The sequence below is a fragment of the Athene cunicularia genome, assembly GCF_003259725.1.
Source record: "Athene cunicularia isolate RWA chromosome 1 unlocalized genomic scaffold, athCun1 chr1_part1, whole genome shotgun sequence".
Classification (NCBI taxonomy): Eukaryota; Metazoa; Chordata; class Aves; order Strigiformes; family Strigidae; genus Athene; species Athene cunicularia.
In genome coordinates this window covers 125,409,175-125,422,574 of record NW_020799091.1, presented here as the reverse complement: position 1 = coordinate 125,422,574, position 13,400 = coordinate 125,409,175, and the positions used below count along the sequence as shown (strand labels likewise).

Sequence of the window (13,400 nt, the reverse complement as noted above, 5' to 3'; positions counted from 1 at the left end):
TTCCAAATATAATTAAGTTTACACATAACTTTTATGCAGCAATCAAATCTAAAAAAATTAAAAAATCTTAGTTCTTCCCAACTTGTTAACATTTTGCATTGTAGATTTTCAACAGATTTCATACCAGGTTATTGTAATAAACAAACTAGTAACAACTAGAATTAACATTCTTATTTTAACATTGCAAAAAAAGGTCTAGTTGATAACTTCTGATTTAAAGTTCTTATTTATCATTCTTTTGTTATCACTTTGTTGTCAAAATAATGATACATGTAAAATTATTACTTTCTAAATATTCTTCTGCTCAGGCCGTCTCATGCCCGAGTCTCTGCCTAGAGCTGACAGTCTGAGTTCTTAATCCCTGTCCAAGTTATTTACTATAGAGGACATCTGGGTACAGGCAGGTCTGGTAAATCTCTGTGTAGCCCCAGATTTTGACTGCTGGACAGTATTACAACCTGAGAAGCGTACAGACCCCAGAGAACGGAAGAACACTACCTATGTGCGTGCATTGCTTGAAAGCAGTGGAAAATGACTTACCTTAGAGAATCCTCAGCAAATAACTCTTCTTTAAGTAACAATAGAGAACTTAGGAACAGTGAAAACCTATTACATTGTGAGCCTAACAGTTGCCGATGATTTTGTTATTATCAGCTCTTAAATGTTTGATGAACTTTACTGCTTGCTTTGTTGTTTCAGCTAACAAATTCTACTGCTTGTCCTTCAGGACTACAATTAAGTATATCAGTTACAAACATTTTAGGGTATCATTTGGATAATTTTAAGAATTTACCTTTTCTTTAAACTACTTGTTTATTAAATCTCCCATATAGATCAGGTGGTTTGTTGTTTGTTTTTTGTTGTGTTTTTTTTTGCTTGGAAGCACTAGAAGTCAGAACACAGTCCTTTTCTGCATTCAAAATATAACCACTGTACATGCCTATTCTGCTGTAATAGATGACAGAGTTAACCTGCTGGTCAGCTCTTGTTGCCTTTTTTTTTTTTTTTTTTTTTTTAAACGTTTTGGTTATTTTGGACTGTCAGAGGGCTAATATATCTGTTAATACAGATTCTCTCTTAAAAATGTTGAACCATAAACTTCTCTACTTAATTAAGGAAGAAACTGGTGCAGTCATACACCTGACCTTGAACAGATGAGAAACTTTTGTCTCGTAGGTCCTAGCTACAGAATATAAAAATCAAAACCCGAAAAGGTGAAAGCGCAGAGAGGCCAAACGCTTAAAACCATTTATGTAAAAGTGAAAGCATTTAATCCAACCCATAACGTTTTCCATATTAATAGTGATAAACTTGCAGCAAAAAGGGCAAACCACATTTTCCACCGAATCAGTGAGAGCATAGCCAGTAGCTTGGAGGATGTAATCCTTCCTGTATTTGGCACTTATAAGGCTGCATCTCAAGCCTTGTGCCCAGTTTTGGGCTTCCCAGTACAAGGAAGATACTGACATACAGCCATGAGTTCAGCAGAGGTCCACCACGCTGGTAAGGAGAGGCTGAGAACTGGGGGGTTTTTTCAGCCTTAAGAAGAAAAGACAAGGAGACACCTTATTGCTGTCTGTAACTACCTGATCCGAGTATATGTAGAAGATAGAGCCAGACGCTTCTAAGAGTTGCACAGTGATCGGATGAGTGTCTCAGAACACGTGAAATTCTGGTCAAATATTAAGAAACACTTTTTTTCCTGTGTGGATGATCAAATACTGGAGGAGGTCACTCAGAGAGGTTGTAGACGCCCTGTCCTTGGAGGTATTCGAGACTCAACTGGACACTGCCCTGACCTACTCAGTCTAACTAGGCCTGATTTCAGCAGTTTCGGGGCCTCTGCATTTCTCAAATCCTTGAAAAAACTAAGCTTATTTGGTACTTTATCTAGTTTTTCACTGCTGTGTAAAATGGGAGACATTAACTCTGACCTGGTAAAGATTTCATTCACTGCTTATAAATATCTGCAGAAAGCCCAGACAATTATATGAATATTTTCAAGTTTACAATTTACTAAGAAGAAACTATATATATATATCTATATCTATATATATATATATATATTTGCATTTTCTTTTGTTCCTTGGTTAATATAGTCTAGATGATAGCATAAATTCTTACAGTGAAATAATCTATTCATAGGAATGAAATAAAGAATCAGCAGTTACCAAACATACCCGTCTTTAGTTAGGACTTCTGTCTAGCTCCCTGTGATCACCTGGAAACTTTGGAAGTTTTTAATGAAAAGAGCAGAAATACTTCCTAAAAGAAGCTGATGCTTGAAGTGGCTGATGAAGCAAAGTTAGAAAACTCTCATATAAAAGCAAGTTGTGTCTGTCTGGATATATCCCAGATCTCCCATTTGGTTAAAAATAGATTAGGGTTGGCCCCATAATTCATTTCACTGCAGCAGCACATGGAAATGTAGACGATCTTTTCAGAAATCTTTGGGTAACAGTATTAGGTTCAAAAATAAAGACACTATCATTCAGAGCTGCCTCTGAAGGGTAATAGGGAAAAGGTACTGTATAGTCTATGTGCAACAGTAATGTCACATCTACCTTCTGGCAAACTTAAATAAACAAAGGGTTAATATGACCTGCAGCAGCAGCTAAAACAGAGTTCAATGTATCCTCACGTGGCACATTCTCACATTTGTGTGTGGAGATTTAGCATCCGCTGGGGACAAGTTCTTCAGCAAGGATAGATAAAAACCACTACATCAAAATAAAAAGATGCTGAGGTCAACTTTATCAGGGTCAAGATGAAGTTCTAAGGTACCTTTTAAGTCACGAAAATCCTGACAAGGTTTAACTAGAACACCCTGAGTCATCAGATCACACATTATTCCCTTAAATTCTAGCAAACTACTCCCCAAGCAATTCACAGTACTGGCAGCACCTCAATCTGAAATAGATTTAACTTCTACTTAACCTCTACTATTAGAGTTCTAAGCAAAGAGAAAGCAAGGACGTTACATGAGCCAGATCCTAAGAAGGGAGCAGAACTGTAAGTTGCCAAGTGCTAACGTATTTCCCAATTAGCTGCGGTCAGAGCTGAGGGCAGGCGATGGATCAGCATTCTGTAAAAAAGCTACGAGCCAGGGCCAGTGGGATGGATGTACAATACCTTATCATTTGAAAGGGGTGACCTGAGTATCTTTACAAGAAGTGTGGGGCAGAGAGTATTGTTAGACCCTGAATATTCAGACTGTGGTTACAATCTCAGGCAATAGCCAAACAAGGGATAAATAGTCTCTAAGAGCTCTGCCAGTCTAGCCAGGACATTTTGGAACAGAAGTAAATGAAATGCAGATGCTATTCATCACCTTTTCCCGGAACTCTCGTTTAAATTTATCTCCTTACACTGAGAAAGAGAAGCTCTTTCTAGCCTGTTGTAAACGAAGCAATTTATAATTCAGTATAGTTTTAATGGCTAGAATAATTAACAGGCATCTTCTGCCCTTCTAAGACGGTCATGAAGGAGAACTAAAACAGAAGTGGTTTGGTTTTGTTTCTCTCTTTTTTTTTTTTTTTTAAATTTTAAAAAAACCTTCCTCCACAGTTGATTAGCCAAGAGTATCTGCTAGTTTATACACTGAATGCAGCTTCCACATGCTTTATTCTTAACAGTCTACCAGGTTTCTTGATAAGAGTACAGAATACCCATAGCTGTGGCAGTAACAACAAACAATGCTTTAGTGACAATTTGATAATACCTTTTGGTGTGTATGAAGCTTTTGAAATTAACAGAGTTTCACTAGTTTCTTCAGGGTGTTGAATTACACCTTCTTAGACTTATTTTTGGTTTATACTTCACTTGTTCTACATTATTAAAAATTAATGAGTACAAGTAAATAGAGAAATTGTAGACACGACCGTTCTGAAATCAAAATCACAGACGGGATTATGAATTCCATTAATCTTCAAACCTCCCTACATGTGTCATACATTTCAGATGGATCATCGTGCCTCCTACACTCCTAGGTTGAATTTTTTAACTCTTACAGATTTCCTTTTGTACGTTAATTGTCCTGCTCCCCAGTCCTTCGGGTTTTGTGGGGTATTTTTTGTTGTTTTTTGGTTGTTTGGGGGTTTTTTTAAACATAAATCTGCCTTTGATTTGTCAACATTTTCTAGACAATGCTTACAATATTGTCCAGCTCCCAGCATGATTCCAGAAAAGCTGACAGTAAGCAGTTTTTTCTCCGATTTGCAACTTTTTTATATTACACAATAAATCTCTCACCACTTCTAGTTACATCGATTTGTTTCTTGCTTTTCTAAAAACCTGTAAATCCAGTCTTTTAACCCATCAAAATTTACCCTTTTCTTGTGTTATGATTCAGGTTCTAAATCTATTTCATGCTACGTGTCCTTCAAGGTTATATATTTAGTAATACTAACAAAAAGAAGTCTGACCTGTAGCGTACGGTCCAGCCTTAGGGCCTACCCTACAGCTATTTTGATATCCTAAGTATTTACCTTCCCTCTTTATAGCTGCCCATTTATTTAGCCATAAATATTAATTTTACAGGTGCCTACATCACTCCTTTTACCGTTTTGGAGTATTTTGAGTATTGTAATTTTCCACTCCGAGGTTTTTTTGGTGTATTCCTACATTTCTCAAACATCACTGTTAATGATGAGGTAAGTTATTTCAACTAAATAACTCCGTACACTGAAAATCTGCACAATGTGGCTTGATTTTCTCAATGATTTTTCAACATTTATTTACTCAATCTTTATCAGGAGCTATTAGCAGTTTTTGAGTCCTTTATAATGTGGAAGACATATTTATTCCCCTGACTTGTGCCTTGGGGAACAGTGCTACAGTGGTTAATACATGTACGTGATTCTTAGAGACAGAAATTAAGTTCAGCTGCATTATGCAAGGATGTGATCCAACTTTAATTTCTATCTCTAAAAAGACACTCAAAGTAATGAGGCATAGCTACACGGCTTTTTTAGTCATCTTACACGAGAAACCTCCCATGAGAGCAAAACTAGAAAGGAGTCCTTGAGACTGAGAATACTTAAAGACAATTATAAAAGTCTTCACATTCCAACCCAAATGCCTGGAGCCATCCCCTTTATGTGGATATGTAGGAGGGCATGATCTACCCCAAATTTTTTTAGGTTATGCAGAATGTTGAATTTTCATTTAGGTGTTTTGAGGTGAAATTTCTGCTCTCACCCTGCATTTCCACTGAAATATTAAAGAAGAATTCAGACAAAGGTTACAGCAAACTGTTGGCTGAGGTAAAACTCAAGAAGAGAACTGAAACACAAATGACTGAATTTTGATCTGGCTTCTCAGAAGTTCAAAGACACTATAGAATATAGATGTTCAATCATCTTTTCACTGCTGTGGCACGGAATTTGTACATCAAATAAAGCAGATAGACTAGCACATGCACTGGGTGTTACAAGCAGAGATAAACATCACTGACAACCAGTTATAATGGCTCAAGTGTGTAAAAAGTTCTGGATATAAAATATTACACACACAGTGTGTAATGACTGGCAAAATATGTCTACATGAAATGAATATTAAACAAGCAAAATGCTGAGAGCTGCCAACAGAACTGTATGGGTTAATAGGTGGTTTTTAGAAAGCCTTTTTAGACAACGCCTCCAAGGTTATCGTGTTATCTCATGAATCAGTCGGTAAAATGTTTTGCCAGTGAACATAAGGAAGTTTAAAGCTGTTGGCTTTCGCCTACCGTACCAAGATCAGTCTTAAGATCTGTTGGCAGACTTAACTTTCTTGATCCTTTAACTGAAACAACAGAAAAAGGAGAAAGGCAGTTGTTAATAAGTAAGAAAGAAAAAGGAGCCAGGGAAAACAACATGCCATCTTCCGGTTAATACCATGTTGCAAATTTGTAGCACTTTTTTTTTTTTTTTTTTTTTTTTTTTTTTTTTTTTAGCATACAAAGGCAGAATTATGGTTTAAATATTTTCATGTACACCATTCCGCAAAATAAACATAACTGAACAAAGCAGCACTGGAAAAAACAACATTACTCCAGCTCTTAGGAAGCGAATGGTGCTTTACACAGCTTTGGCTGTGTGCTGAAATATCTTACCTTGTGATGACAAGAATGATTAAAAAAACCCCAGATGAGATTAAGGCAAATATTGCAAATGCTGGTTATGCAGCATATCACAAATACTTAAACACCTGGAAGCCAATTTAGTAAGAGGGTGCAATGAAATTATGAGTTCTGATGACATCATCCCTCAAGGTACCATTTGAAAAAGAGAGGGCATATTGTACAGGTAATGGAGACAGAACATACTCTTGTATTATTACGGAAAGGAAGACAGATTGCACAGAAACGAAACACAGCAGCTCCAGGACAAAATGTAGCGTTATCTAGACATGAAAATATTGCACTCAATTTACTGAAGATTTAATTATCTGCTGTGCTCCAATCATGCAACAAAACTATGATTTTGCTTCTGTTCAAAAATGTTTTCATTTCCTTACACATGAGCACATTTTAAAGCAACAAACACCAGAGAGATGAAATGAAGCATGTCTTGTAGCAGTCAAAACGGCATTAAATTTAATAAAAGAATGCCTCAGGAAATCTTTTATTAATTATTCAGAAGACAATTTCCAATATGGTTCTTTCATTTTTCATTCATTCAGTATTTTTTTCACATTGTTTTCTGGTTTTTACCCCTTATCCATACTGTCTGTTACTAGAAGTGAACAATGAAGTATTTATCAGCTAACTATTATATTTCTAAAAGAGAGTCTCACATGGTAAGTATCACAGTGAGAGGAACACTGGGACATATGAATATAAGGAAAAAGTCCTTCGTAATTTCTATTTAATAAGATTTTAGGTCAGAAGGATGCCCAGAAAAGCCACTTACCATTTCAATTCACAGAGCCCCTAAAAAGAAATTCTGTTGCATTCTTTTGCGGTATCATAAACTACAAAGCCTACAATGTGGCATAAGAAAATATCAGCTGGCATCTAGGTTAAATTTTTTTTCTTTCTTTCTCCAGAGAATGGTAGGGGAACCTGTTCAGGCTCTCGAGCAACATTTTGGTATCAGTAGAACCATCACAGTACACCCATTTCTAGCTGTCATTCTAACTGGATGCTTTAGAAGAGGTGAGATCTCTTCAGATCAACCCAACATCAAAATACGCATCACTAACACTATTACATGAAAATTCTTTAATTTGGATATCAAGTGTTAGTCTCCTGAATCCATTTTAGGCAGTCACACAAAGGGAAGCTTGATTTTCAATACAGCCTTTTAAAAATACGCTATTTATCTGGGCAGCTGTCATACGCTCTTTCAGACTGTGAATGGGGGATACTGCTCCATAAAATCAGTGCTTTGCTATAGAGAAAGAAGCATCACTTAAGATATAACCTCCTTTAAAGGAAAGGACAACATCTGTCCCAACCAGATCTGATAAAGAACTACCAATTCCTCGGGAAGACTGTAGGAAACTTTACTAACAGACTAGGATCTAGATTATGGTATTTCAGAGCTATAAAACCTAGCTGCATTTAACACCAAGGAGCTTCATAAGTGCTTTCATTATGGAGGCTTTGAGCGTTGTAAATTGGTTGTTTAACCTCTTCAGTTTCTATGTTACATGTGTTTCTGTATAACAGGAATTACGTGTCTTGTGTCATATGCCACAGCTGTTCCCAAACTGTGGGGGAGATATGTATGAACTGCAAGACCACGGAAATAGCTCCCAACTATTTGCGCGCAGGCTCACACGGCATACGCAAAGTAGGCACTTTCCGATTCCTCTGAACGACTCTAAACGGGCTTGATTTGGGAGCTGCCACAGCTGTGCACAGACAAAACAGGCATGCCATACTGAGGGCTGCAATCCAAATCGGGATGCTGAGGATCGGAATGAGAGGAGTATCCAGTGGGTTAGCTGGTTTCTGAGTAGAGGACATGGTGAGTAGGAGGCTGGAGGACAAAGGAAACACACAGCATGAGGAAATGAAGGAAGTGCAGTTGAGGAATCCAGGAGTTACTCCTACTGCCATCTCCACCACCGAATTTGGAAATTTGTGACGTGATTTTGGGCATGATTTGCTAGGATACAGGATGGACCACTGTGAATAGACCACATTTTTGAGGGTAAAAATAAAAGAAGGAACTGGTTGCTTTTATGCTTTACTGTGATTAAAGCTGTGCATGTTACATTTTTTTTTTGGCTAAAACTAACTTTTTATTAAACTCTTCAGAAAGTACAAATAGATTACATAACATGTATAATCTAAATCGTGTATATTTTACTATCTCTACATTTATTATAAAGAAGGATCATGCATATAAACCTATCTTGCCGAGAAAGAGCTTTTGAAAATCAGTTCAATTTAAGACTGAAGTAGAATATAAAGGTTCAAGAGGCTAGCAGGATTGTTGCCACTATTTGTTTGTATTCAATGCTGGAGGCAGTCGGAAGAAATTCTGATGCCACAGTGTAAGACAAGACCGCCTTTGCCCAAAAGAGCTTAATGTGTAAACAGTCATGTTATCCAACTGTGGGATGAGACGGAGGCACAGGCAGAGTTAAGAGGTAAGGTCTGGCAGCTGAGCTAAGCTGAGCACCCAGGTCTTCTGACCTGACATCATCCTGTCTCATAGCCATATGTTTCCTATCAGTCTTTCAATGAAAACACCAAGGCACAACCCACAAACAAATGTGTGCTCGCAGCTATGACATTTGGTGGAGTGTTTCCCTCAGCTATTACAGCAGGACTGTAGTCAGAGAATTTAATATTATTCAGAATGAATGTGACTTCATACAGCTTTTTTTTTTTTTTTTTTTTTTCCCCAGTTAGGGAGTTTCTGCTTGTATAACTTTGGAATATCAGTCCCAGTTCCCCACCACTAAAACATGGATTTAAGAGCCTAATATTTAGCTCTCCAACTGGACGGGGTAGACAAGAAGATCTCCAGGTTCTCCTGGAGGTTTGGCTACCGGGGCTCAGAGCCAGTGTAGGGGCAACCCTTTTCCTTTGGTGACAAGCAGAGCACCCCAGTCAGCATTTCCCAGTGGGAGCTACTTTCAAGCTGAACCCAACCCTCACTCTGCCCTGAGCTACAGCTCCTGCACCACCGCTGCCACTCCTGTGCCCAGCCATGGCCCTGCTGACCTCAACCTGGGCTCATGGACTGACATCCTCCCCTGTCCCTGCACCTGCCTGGCAATCACCAGGCTGTGCTTGGCCCCGGTCACCTCCCCCAGGGCTGCCCTGCTCCCTTGCTTAGCTCCTGTCTCCCCGGTCCATGCACCATGGGGGCTACGTCTACTGCTCCCCCTGAGCCAAACACCATGGCCCAAACCCCGCTCCCCATTTCTTCCCCTCTGCCAGCTCATACTGCTCCCTGATCCTTGCTAATCCCTACATACACATCCCTTCTCAAACATGAATTCACCTCATCAGAAACCCCCCCACATGCTGGGAAAGGTGATAAAACCTACCTTAGTATTCACAGTGCAGGAGCTAACCTCTCTTTAATGATTAATGTTCTGACTAGCAAACATCCTTTTTAATTTAATATAAATAAGTAGAAATGGTTATGCTGGCAGTGTCATCAATAATCAGGTTTCAAAATAAATTACATTTTATGTTTTCCACGCACACAAAATGTTTTGACACATTTAATTTCTTGCTTTGTTTTCCATGAGAACATAATTTTCAAACTGAGTCAGATCTCCTCGGCTACTTTGCAGATACCCACAAGTTAAAAAAGAGTAACTGTTATAAACTTAATAATATTCTTCTTGAAACAAAGCTATTTAAAAACATTTCATGTACCACGTGGGAGCTTGGCATGGCATGGACCTAACCCCAGCAGATTTAACCAGTAGAATGAATCAGGATAGCAACACTTGGAAAGCACAGTATGTATAAAAAAACCTCATAATCTTGCCATTAGGGAACTGTTCCAAAGTTTATGGGAATCAACTGTGGAAATTTTTACATGGCCTTCTCTAAGCTGTATAGTCTTAAAAGAATTTTGGATGTGAACCCCTAATATGAAGGTGACTTCTTAAGAAAAAACAAGAATGCGCTTTCATTTTAGAACACACATTTGATAAGTCACTCTCCTATATACAAACAGATGAAATTCTTCCCTTCTGGTCTTTGAAAGAAGTCTTAACTGTCCATTGCACCTTACACAATAAAGTTAAATGACCTCTCAGAGATGCATTTCCTGGTGCTCACAGTGCGTTGTCAAGTACATGCTTCAATATCAAGCTGCATATGAATGGCCAAAGCAGTAAGGGACATATATATTATGCAGTTATTTATATGTATTCCTAAAAACCCCTCAATAATTTTTCCTAATGAGATTATAAAAATAAAGTTAAAGTTTACTGGAATGGGTACTGTTCCATAATGTTTTGTGTAGTAATTACGTCCAGCATTGGAGGTAGCATCATTTACATTATGAGTGCTTACAAGGCCTCAGAGTTTTTTTATTTTATTTTTGGAGCTACTAAGCTCTCAAATGTCATTGTAGAGTAAATGCAGTACAACGCTCTAACTTTTAACTCCAAATCACGAACAACAATCTAAATGCAGTTTTAATTTCTCCACTGAAAGAACACAGCATGCATGAGTAAGAAAAAGGTAATTTGATGGTATTGAAAAATCCTGATCTCTACTGTTCTTTATATGAGTTGAGGGTTTTTTTAAGCCAATCAAATACCATTATATAGCATGCCATGCTGCATCACTAATCTCACGAAACATGCTTTATATATATAAGTGTTCGGGGTTTTTATTTTTAAAATTTTTTGTTCCACAACTTTTACCAATGTTATTCCATTTATATTGCTATGTATGGAATACATTTTATTTACAGGGGAGACTGCCACTGCTCAGATATTCACAAAAAAAGCAGAATCTTTCAAATGGCTGCTTTAACATTTTGCCTTCCTGTACAGTATCGGGAATGCATCACTATAGTATTTAAATACTGATTGAATTAAAATATCAGTGGTTAAAGAAGATTATTCCTTTCCTCTACCTACCATTCCTAAAATTCAAGGTTGGTATTTCTTCACTTGCTGCTACACCCTGTGTGGCACTGTGAATTTCAGAAAAAAAAATTAATTGAATGGTTTAATTTCATGTTCTAATCTGAAAGGCCTTCAGAATGGGAATCTGATTTTTCAGTTACATTGTCTGCAAAGCCATGCTTTAGTACACAGTACAGGAGAAACACCTGAAAAGACAGTCTTCTGAAACAAATTTAAAATATTGCTTAATATTCTAAAGAAGAAGTTGGATTTGTATTGAATGAGAAACCAGCCCTGCATGTAAAATAAAGAGTATTCAGCACCGAGTCTCTTGCTCAGTGCTCCAATACTCATATCGGTGGTAGAACACAAATGCCTAATTCTGACTTGGGACAGGGGAAAAGAGAAACAACAAAGCTGAATTTCTGTGTTCACACAGGCTGACTCTGCAGAAGCTTAGTCAGAGGTTAAAGCACTGACAAGCAGTAGGATGTTACAAGATACATTTTGCAGGGAAACTGAGGTGGTTCAGACAGGATAAGCGATGTTGAGGATCAAACCAAGAGATGAAGAAGCAGACCATTTTTCAAGTTCTCTAAGAAGCCTTTATCAACACTTCTTATGGGCCTGGTTGGAAATGAAATATAAGTTACTAATGGCTCTCTTAGATGTAAAGCTGGAGCGTGCTGGAGGGATTCTTCCTAGGCATTGCCTTGGAGTCTCAAAGTATGAACTTGAGAACATCAGTGTTGTTACTCATATCATTCTGCTTCTGATGGGACTGAGGATGAAGCTGCTCACCAGCGTGCCATCACACGTGTAATATTTGTCACGTAGACTAGTGTCCTCCAGCAGTTTGCACTTTGTGTATGCATTGTGCCTACTCAGGGCCAGTAACTGGCATGAACTTTGCTGCCAGGTGAAGAACTGATGTTGATGTGGTCTAGCAACTATAATGAATCGCAACAAATCAAACTCCGTTCCTTCTGTCTTTGCAACCTCATCAGTTGCTGATGTAATCATACCCAGTAGGACCTTTGTTGGGCAGCAACTTGAATCACTGGACTCAGCAGCCAAGTGTTCTTTCTGTTTCTGCTAAATCTGTGAAGGATAAAGTCTTGGCCTATCTTCTGTGGAGGAATGTGGTCACTGGTTTTAAAACACAGATCTCACGGGACTCTGCAGAGCACAGTACACTTCCATTGCAGGGCTTGTGCACCACGAACTATAAACAGATCAAAGGCAAGACTGGAAGTAGAAAGATCCTGCCTGATGAATCCATAACTATGAAGATCAGTTAGTTACGTTTCTAAGAGAAAGAAATGTTAGCCAGTACAAAGGTTGATGTAGCCGTGAGGCTGTGCTGATAAGCGCAAGATAGTTCTGCTGCCAAGTTATTGGAGGTTGCAATTTTGAGGTCAGTTACTCTAGATGATTAGGCTTGATTTTGCCCAGTTTTAGAGCAGGTATGCCAAAGCAAAATTAATTTACAAATTATTTTTTTATTTTAAAAAATGGTATCAGTCACAGTAAAATTAACTTCGAGTTTAAAAAGCACTTAATTCTAATAATAGTTATTGCCTACAGAACTGCACCCGATTTCACATTTTTAAGATGCAAATATAGCTTGGAAAACAACATGGAAGGGCTAAAATAGGAAACATCCATAAATATGCCATGTTTTCCCTACTGAGTTATCTCCAAAATATAAAAGCAGAATAAATTTTGGAGCAAAGAATCTTAATAGATATAGATCTAGCAATCCAGCTAGATATAGATCTAACAGTAAATATAGATTTAACAGTCTAGAATAGATATTTTTGATAAATAGCAGAATGAAAAAATGAAGCTAATTGCAGAAAAAGTAAGGTGCTATAGGAGTTACTCATCATTATAAAACTAAGCATATGCACAGTAGTCTCTTAATTTTCAGTAAGAAGAGTTTGTAGTTAATTTCTGGAGAAAAGATTGAAAAGATGAATCCCAGTGAGCCACAGAATAAATAGTCTAATTATACCGAGTTATCAAATGTTTTATTTTAAAGCCCACATCATGCGTTTCTGGGACCCTGTTCAAGATCTTGTTCCTTGTGTTATACCAGTATTATTATAGCCTGTTTCACTTTGATGTCTACAGAATTTGGGTTGTAAATAATACAAGGAAATACATATTTCAAACCAGATATTTTGTTTTAGTTCTTGATGTGGCAGGAAAACATTTTTATTCATTTCAGCTTCTTGTAAACTACTAATTATTGGCCTCCATTCAAGATTAACGTGTCCTGTTATAATAAAGTAAAATATGTGAAATAATAACAGAAGATTTGAATAGCGTATTTGTGGGAATTTGTTACCATAACT

At 37.6% G+C, this 13,400-nt stretch overlaps 1 protein-coding gene across 3 annotated transcripts in view; it reads right to left on the bottom strand.

Moving 5' to 3' along the window:
- Nucleotides 1-13,400, bottom strand: part of STXBP5L (syntaxin binding protein 5 like) — a 223,126-nt gene that overhangs the window by 33,577 nt on the left and 176,149 nt on the right. The gene's annotated exons all lie outside the window — the stretch shown is intronic.